Here is a 9190-nt window from a genome sequence, read left to right as displayed (position 1 = left end):
GGAGGAGGAGGAGGAAGATAGTGTAGTGATTATAAAGACAAAAAAACAGAACTTAACCTATTTCAATTCTGTCATCCTATGTGGCCACATGGAGTTTTTGTGTTTCAAACTCGATGAAACTGTGAACAGCAAGGCGTAACACTTTTGTTTGATCTGTACTAATTTTAGTTTCTATTTTACTGAACTTCAATAATATCTTTAAAATTAAAATGTAGTCCTACTTCTTAATTGTTAGTTGTCTTCAAATGAAAGAAGGAATCGAGGAAATGATGGTGATTATTGATTATTACATGATTATTACTGAGAATATTTTTATCATCTAGAGGAAGAGTTTTAAAAAATGATATATTTTGGGTCAAATACAGTCCTTCAAATGTCTGAAGATTAATTTCACACCACCTCTGAGGGTTCTCTTCCTTGATTCCTTTGTCCACTTCTCATGTGACACTGATCAGATAGTCCTCTTGCCTACCTCTGTGACCCCTAGGTTCTGGTGGGCATCTTCTAAGATTGCGGCATCCAGAATGGTGAATTCTGTAGGAGAGAAGAGCAAGCACAAGTTTTAGAACCTGGTGGGCTTGGATTCGAATCCTGAATCTGGCTATGTGACATTGGGCAAATCATTTTAACCTCTAAGCCTATTTCTTCATCACTACGATTTGGTTAAGGCTCTTTCTAATCTCTTGGGGTTAGATGAGCTAATTTATTATTATATAGGTATGATTATTTAGACTCTTTCCCTCCCACCTTCTAAGGATTCTTGTGGACTGAGCTCCATAAATCTCTTTTATTATGCAGGATCCCAGCAATGGGTTACTTTGTGGGAGAGAAGCAGTCGGGGAGTTTGAGACCTGAGTATACACATAAGGGACTGCCTCCTCCAGGGAGACCTCTGTGAGGGAAGAAGGAATGTTTTAAAGAAGTCTTCCTCCTCATTGAAAATGCGCTTACTCCAAGACCACACCTATTAGAATGTCTAAAGTTAAAAAGAGTGACCATAAAAAGTGCTGGCAAAGATATGGAGCAACCGGAATGCCCATAAATTGCTGTTAGAAATGCAAAGTGATACAACTACTTTGGAAATTAGTTGTCGGTTTCTTAAAAGTTAAATATATAACTATCATATGTCTAGCCATTCTACTTCTAGGTATTTACGCTTGAGAAATGAAAACTTAACATCCACAAGTAATCTTGGACCACAAATGTTCAGAGCAGCTTTATTCGTAGTAGCCAAAAGTTGGAAGCCACCCAAATGACTGTCGGCCAGCGAATGGATAAACAAAGTGTGGTCAATCCATACAGTTGGATGTGACTCGGCAACAAAACAGAATGAATTATTCATATACACAGCTATATGAATGAATCTCAGTTATGCTGAGTGAAAGGAGCCAGGCAAAAATGAGAGCATACTGTATGATTTCACTTATATAACAGTCTAGAAAATGCAAAGTAATCTACAGTGAGGGAACTGGTTACTTGGGTGTGGGGTGTGGGGCATGGGTTAAGAGAGGAGGAAAAGGATTACAGAGAGCACAAGGACATTTTTAGGGGCCCTAGATGCATTTGTGATCTTGACTGTGGAGCTGGTTTCACAGGTGTAGACTTATGTCAAAACTTATCAAGTTACACACTTTAAATATGAGCGTAATTTGTTTATTGGTTATCGTACATCAATTATACCTCGACAAAGCTCTTTTTAAAAATAGACTCACCCCTTTGCATTTTTTGAGAGATTGGGACAAAATTTTAATTACTTCCAATCACATTTTTTTTCTGCCAATAAATCACCCTGCAGAGACTAGGCAATCAGAAGCCTTGGTTATATTTGGCTTACATATATTATGCATAAGCTTGGTATCTGGCTCAATAAATAGCAGTGATTGTGATTATTAATGAAGCGTTCCAGATACCATCTGGCTGGCACAGAACTCTCTATTTAGACCAGAAGTTGCAAACTCGGAGGTCTTTAGGGGCCAGGCAGGTGAAATACAGCAAGCAAAGTGAGAGCAGCATTTACGATAGATAATGGCAGAGACCATGGCAAAAGAAATTTGTGTCCAGTCTAAATGCATACAAATCCTGAGTACTAACAGCAGGCCCTGGTGGGCAGTATCTGGCGGGGAGGGGTGCTGTGGGGTGGGGGCAGTCACTGTGCTATCTTAGTACAACTTAGTGATTCAATAGCAACAGCTAACATTTTATGAGATGCTCTTGTTTGGTCCTCCCAACAATTCTGTACATCTGATAAGATGATCTCCATTTTATACATGAGGAAACTGAGGTTCAGAGATGTCACCAAGACTTCAGCCCAGGCCAGTGACACTAAGATGCCAACTTGCTTCTTCTCATCCTAGCCTGAATATTTTCCCCCACGCAGTTACATCTATGATTTTATCAGCATCGTTTACTCGCATGGAGTAAACCCATGGAGAAAACAACTTTCTCTTCCTTCCCACAGTGATGACTTCCAGGGGCCAACAGTGTTTTGGATGGAGAAAGAGCTCAAAGAGCCCTCTGGTGGATGTTCTAGGGGGGAAAAAAAAAAGAGTCAGAGATAACCTACCTGTTAGAACTCCCTTATTTTTGTTTTTATAAATTCCCTTTTTAAGGAGTTCACCTGTATCTGAAAATCCTGGGATGATAATACAGGTAAATTCACTTTAAGAAAACCATTATGTAAGAACTTAAACTTGCAAAATGGATTCGTTTATTCATGCCACAAATACTTATGTCTGGTATGTGACAATCTGAACCGTTAATAGGACATGCCAGGCGCAGCTTAACGTGCTTTACGGGTATTAACAATTAGTCCTGAAAAAACAATGTAGGTGAGTTCTGTTATGTCTTAATCCATTTGGGCTGCCACAGCGAATGCCATAGACTGAGTGGCTTAAACAACAGAAATTTTATTTCTCACAGTTCTGGAGGCTGGAAGTCTGAGATCAAGGTGCTGGTAAGATAGGTTTTATTCTGAGGCCTCCACTCTTGGCTTGTAGGCAGCTGCCTTCTCACTGTGTTCTCACATAACCTTTTTGTGTGCTAGGAGAAGAGGAGAGAGAAAGGGAGGGAGAGAAATAAAGGAGAAAGGGGGAAGGGGAGAGAGAGAGAGAGAAAGAGAAAGAGAAATCCTGTGCGCTGTCTGATAGCCTTACTGGATCAAAGCCCCACCTTCATAACCTCACTTAACGTTAATTACTTTTGTAAAGGCCCTCTCGCCAAGCACCATACATTGGGGGTTAGAGCTTCAATATGTGAATTGGCAGGACGGGGATATAAACATTCACCCCATAGCTGTTATCATCCCCATTTTACAGATGAGGAAAACAAGGCACCGGGCACAGACAGTGCTAAACAAAATAGATGCTACCTGAGGCTCCTGAGCTCACAGTCTGATGGGAGAGACTGATACTGAATTACAAAATTCAGTCATCACCTTGGAGGAAGAGCAGGAAGAGTTATGTAAGCCTAGAGCAGTGGAACAGCCTAGACTGGGGAGTCAGGGAAAGACTTTGCTGAGGGTGTGCTGGGTGAGCAAAGAAGGGTGTAGAGTGGAAGGCAGTGTGTGAAACCCGGAGGCAGACGGGAGCACGGCACATTCTAGAAACTGGAGAGATGTGGACATCGGGCAGAAAGCCACCATGGGGTGATGAGAGAGGATGCTGAAGGGACAAATTGTGACCAGACCCTGAAGTTTCGACTTGACCCCTAAGGCAATGGGGGAGTCCCTGGAGGCTTTAAGTAGAATAGAAACATGGTCAGACTTACATCTTTTTGGAGAGTTATGTGGGTGAGATGAGGGTGAGATGGGGAAGGGATGATCTCTTCTCAAGGGCTCATTTAAATGGATACCCTGCCCTCCAGTCTATCCCACCCTCTCCCCCTACTAAGCGTAAATATCTTGGCTCAGTTTACCCCAAATTTTTCAGCAGGACATCGATTTTTGAAGAGTCAAGGGAGTTGCACCCAGAAACAATAATAGAGGGAAAGGGGGAAGGAAAAGGCAGCTGATGCATTTGAGCACCTACTATGGGACATTTCTTTTAAGTTCCCTCATTCAGAGGAACCCTATGCAGTACAGGCTGGAGACCACCAGCAAGACTACATCTCCCAGTCCCCTTGCACCAAGAGAGGACCAAGTACCTGTGCTGCCAACAGAGAATGGGCAGAAGAGATACACCCCTCCATCGGATCTGGCCATAAAACATCCCATCCAATCTTTCATGCTCTCTGTCATGTCCACATGGAAGGGAACAAAGGAGATTAAGATGGCGGAGCCTTATGATGGAAAGGAATCCAATCCCTGAGTCTGTCAGTTGGAAGAAAGCTGCCAGAAAGTCTGCCTGATCAGGAATGTCTGCATCAGAGCTTGCATAAGAGAGACGTAAAAACTTGTTGCATTAAGCCAGTGAGATTTTGTGATTATTTGTTATAGCTGTGAGCCAATCCCGATTAACACAAGGTATCTGATAGTAGGTCCATTTTACAGATAAGGAAACAGAGGCCCAGAAAGCTTAATTAAGTAGATGGAGATTACGCTGCTCATAAAGAATACAGCAGGAATTTGAACTAAGCTCTGCTTCACACTAGACATCCCTTTCTTTTGCTATTTTCTTTCTTTCTTCAAACAGCTTTTTTAAAACTGCATAAAGAATGCATACAGTATTTTGTGTGAATGCAGCCTAATTCATTTAGTCAGTCCTTCATTATAGAGGGTCGTTTCCACTCCCTAACCCCCAAATGTCATAAACAATCCTTCAGTGAATATTCTTACAGCTGAAGCTTTATGCATAATCCTTAATTGTTTCTTCAGGATAAATTTGCAGCGATGGAATTTCTAGGTCAAATGTTTGCATGGGTGTTTTTTTTAGGCTTTGGAAATACATATCGCCAAATAAGTCCCATGCTCTTTCTACTGCACTGTGATGACTCCCAAGCGGTTGGCTGATGACTGGGAGCTGACTTGAGGTTTCTCTGACTTCTCTGGCCTCACTGTAAGGCATCGGGAAAGTAGGGCCCAGAGCTGCTGGCTGCATGTGAATCTATGAAATCAAGCAAGGAAGAAGCCTTCTGGGTGAGCAGGCTCAGCCGACCAGTGGTTCTTATACAGGCACCATGAACACAGCTTCTTTTTATTTTTATTATTTTTATTTTTTATTTTTTTATTTTAAATTACGTTTATTGGGGTAACATTGGTTAATACAATTATATAATTTCCAGATGTACATTATAAGTTGACATCTGTATATTCTATTGTGTGTTTATCACCCAAAGTCCAGTTTCCTTCAGCTACCATATATTTGATCCTCTTTACCCACTTCACCCTCCCTACCCACCCCTTACCCTGTTTCCATCTCCTCCCCACCCTCTGGTAACCACTAGTCTATAGTCTGTGTCCATGAGTCTCTGTTTGTTTGTCCTGTTTCTTTGTTGCTTTTAGGTTTATATCCCACATATAAGTGATATCATGTGATTTTCAACTTTTTCTATCTGACAGCTTCTTTTTAGAGGCCCACCCTTCATTCATTTGAAAATTGATTAAATTTTATGTATTCTTTGGATAGATAAGGACTAAACATGGTACAAAATTTGAAAGACAAAGGGTATAGAGTGCAAAATTTCTCTCCTACCCCATCTCGTAGGCATCCAGCTTCCTTCTGTGGAGATAACTACTGTTCTGCAGACAAGCAAGCCAAAAGGTATGTATATATTTTTATGATTGGGTGGGGGAATTGTTAATTTTTAACTTGCTGGGTGCTGTCGTTTTTGTATTTCTCTCAGTATTCTTGAGCTTTGTTCTTTGAAAATATGGTTGACCCTTGAACAATGTGAGAGTTGGGGCGTTGGCCTCCTACATAGTCAAAAATCTGCCTACAACTAGTACATATATATTTTTAACAGAAAATAGCATAGTATGCATACTGTTTAGCATGTGGCTTTTCTCCACTTAACTATACACTTTAGAGATGTTCTGTATTAATCCATATAAAACTACTTTGCTCCTTTTAAATAACTGTATAGTATTCCACTGTAGAAATGTTCCATGATTTATTTAACCATTTTCCTTTCATGAACATTTAGGTTGTTTCCAATCTCTGGGCATTGGAGCCAGTATGGCAAGGAACATCTTTCGCCAAGTATTTATTCGACTCACTCAAGGTGCCAGGGAATGAAGATAGAATGAGGTAGAAAATGAGACAAATGTGATTCACATCCTCAGAGAACTTAAGATCAAGTTGGGAAGAGACAGTCACACAAACAAATGATGCAAGCAGGGGCACAAAGGGATGTGAATTATGACTTGGGAGCACTGATAGGGTGCCCTGCCGCAGGGGCAGTGCCAAAGAGGACTTGGGGGAGGGTCTCACCTTCCCCGCCTGGCCCGCATCATTTCCATCAGTAGACATAGGGAGGAGAAGTGTTTGATACTGACATAAGCAACTTTTCTATCTCATGTGAAATGTTATTTAGGTGGAGTTTGGCACATGTGCACAAACTTCACTGACAGAGTGAGGGAAGCAGAATAGGGCAGAGGACGGACTGGTAAAGTCTATCCATGGCCTGATCCTCTGGGGTGGGAGCAGGGGACATGGTGCTCTGGAATCTAAATTGTCCCATAGAATCGTCCCACTTCGAGGCGAAAGGGCCAGCCTTTTGTCTCCCTCTATCAGTCATCTACTGCAGGTTGCTAGGTGGGGAATGGCAGGAGGTGTCATAACCTCCCAGTCCCTTGGATGAGGGCAATTCTCTGGAGAAGGGAGCAGCCAACAATCCTAGCAGCTGAAAAAATGGATGCATCTGCTGGGACAAAAGATCTGGCAGGGCACCAGTAGCATCTTCTATAGCTGCTGAAATGCAGCTTCAGGACAAATCCCCTAACATGGAAGTAGGAGGGAGCATAGCTCATTTGGGGAACTGAGATATGGCTGGTTAGGTGGAAGTAAAGACAACTGTGGGTGACTGTGGGGCCTAGAATCTGGGTAGAGATTGTTCTGGGTCTTCAACTTTATCCTCAGTAGAACAAGGAACCACAGGAAGTTTAGAACAGAGAAATGACATGACCTGACTTCCATTTTCCCTCTGGCTGCTGTGAGAAGAATGGACCCTTGGAGGCCAAGGGCAAAAACTTGGACTCCAGCCAGGAGGTTAGTAGTCTGGTCCAGGCAAGAAGAAATAGTGTTCACACAAAAACTATACGAATGTTCGAAGCATCGTTGTTCATAATGGCTGAAAAGTGGAAGTAACCCAAATGTCCATCTACTAATGAATGTATAAACAAAATGTGATATATCCATACAATGGAATATTCGTCCATAAAGATCAATGAAGTACTGACCCATGCTACAACGTGGATGTACCTTGAAAACACTATGCTAAGTGAAAGAAGCCAGACACAAAAGACCACATATTGCATGACTTTTATAAAATGTCTGGAATAGGCAACTCTATAGAGACAGAAAGTAGATTAGAGGTTGACAATGTCTGGGGAGGCAGAATGAGGAGTGACTGCTAATGGGTAAGGGGTTTCATTTGGCGGTGACAAAAATGATTTGGAATTATATTGCCATGATAGTTACACAAGTTAGTGACTATACTAAAAACCACTGAATTATACACTTTAAAAGGATGCATTTTTTGTACGTTGTGATAATTCTGTGTCAACTTGCCTGGGCTAGGAGATGCCCAGTTAGCTGGTAAAGTATTATTTCTAGGTATGTCCATGAAGATGTTTCTGAAAGAGATTTGTATTTGAATTGCTGGACCGACTTAAGCAGATGATCCCTCCAGAACAGGTGAGCATCATCCATCCGATCTGTTGAGGGTCCAAATAGAACGAAATGGCAGAACTGGGACATTTCTCTTTTCCTGCCCTTGGACATCAGCGCACCTCGTTCTCAGGCTTTTGGATTCAGACTGGGATGTTCACCATCAGCTTTCCTGGGCCTCCATCTTGCAGACGGCAGATGGTGAGACTCTTCGGCCTCTGTAACCCAATTCTTATAATAAATCTCCTCTCATCTGTATTTATAACCTATTGGTTCTGCTTCTCTGGAGAACCTTAACTAACGTATTTGTGAATTGTATCTCAATCAAAAGGAAAGGGAGAAGGAAGAAGAAGAGAAGGGCGACTTGAACCCAATGGAGGAAAATGGCTGGATTTAAGATGTATTTTGAAGATGGGTTATTTAGGGGGTCAGAGAAGGGCAGGGAATGGCCCCGTATGAGTCCCTGCTTTCCTCGAACATATTATTAGGAGAAAAGCAGAGGCAGCAGTAACTGTGGATCCCTTATCAAGGAGCTGCTGGCTCCCCGGTCTGAACTTCTCAGAGAATGGAGAGAACGTGCAGCACAGCAGAGACTCACAGGTCTTAAAGCCTCCACTCAATGGCTTTTTGGCTGTGTGTCCTTCTGTAAGTAATTTGCTCTCTCTGGGCCTCTAGAAGAACTGGGGGAGGTGAGTCTGCGAGGCTCTGAACTGCCTTCTCAGTATTTCTCAGTCCATTGTAATCTGAGTCATCATAACAAGTCTACACGCTGTAGCTTGTAGCCTTCTTCGCGTGGTTTCAGAGTCCCCAGGTAAAACCCTGACCTCACCCAACCAACCCCCGCTCTTAAAACAACATGGCCCTGCATTAGGAGAGCATTTTCCACCTCCGTAACCTCATCTCACTTCCACTGCTTTCTGAGCCCAACTTTGTCCCCAGTCCGTCTCCAGGATCACTCTAGCCTCTTGTCTTTGCTAAGTTCAAATACTGCTTCTGCCACGTCCTAGCTATGACCCTGGGCACATGACATGTTCTCTGAGCCTCAGTGTCCTCATCTGTATAACAAGGATTTGTTAGGATTCAACAAGATCTTATAGCACATAAAATGTTCAGCCTAGGGCTTGGCACATAGCAAGTAATTGTTAGGTGTGTGTGTGTGTGTGTGTGTGTGTGTGTGTGTGTGTTTTCCCCAATTTTAAAAGCCATTTTATTATGTAATATTTGCTACTTACCATATAACACATTCATTCCAAAAATATTTATTGAGGACCAACTGGCCACCAGGCCCTGATGTAGGCTCCAGTTATCCATACTCTCGTCATCCCTCTGTGTTACATCCAAACTGCTTCACTCATTTAAGTGGTCTATTTGGGCCTAAGGGGGCAACCAAGTTTGCACCCCTGATTTAGGTGAGTAGAATGTTGCAG

General features: G+C 42.4%; 1 long non-coding RNA gene across 1 annotated transcript in view; it reads left to right on the top strand.

Annotated features, from left to right (window-relative positions):
• Nucleotides 1–6065, top strand: part of LOC120606807 (uncharacterized) — a 7304-nt gene extending 1239 nt beyond the window's left edge. Inside the window, exons 2-3 of the long non-coding RNA XR_005653995.1 lie at nucleotides 4869–5071; nucleotides 5640–6065. This is a non-coding gene — a long non-coding RNA (uncharacterized LOC120606807). The remainder of the gene's footprint in view (nucleotides 1–4868; nucleotides 5072–5639) is intronic.
• Nucleotides 6066–9190: the final 3125 nt, after the last annotated feature.

This window comes from Pteropus medius, unplaced genomic scaffold (assembly GCF_902729225.1).
Source record: "Pteropus medius unplaced genomic scaffold, Ma_sr-lr_union100, whole genome shotgun sequence".
Lineage (NCBI taxonomy): Eukaryota > Metazoa > Chordata > Mammalia > Chiroptera > Pteropodidae > Pteropus > Pteropus medius.
The sequence above is the reverse complement of the archived record's forward strand: the minus strand, read 5'-3'. Positions and strand labels throughout refer to the sequence as shown.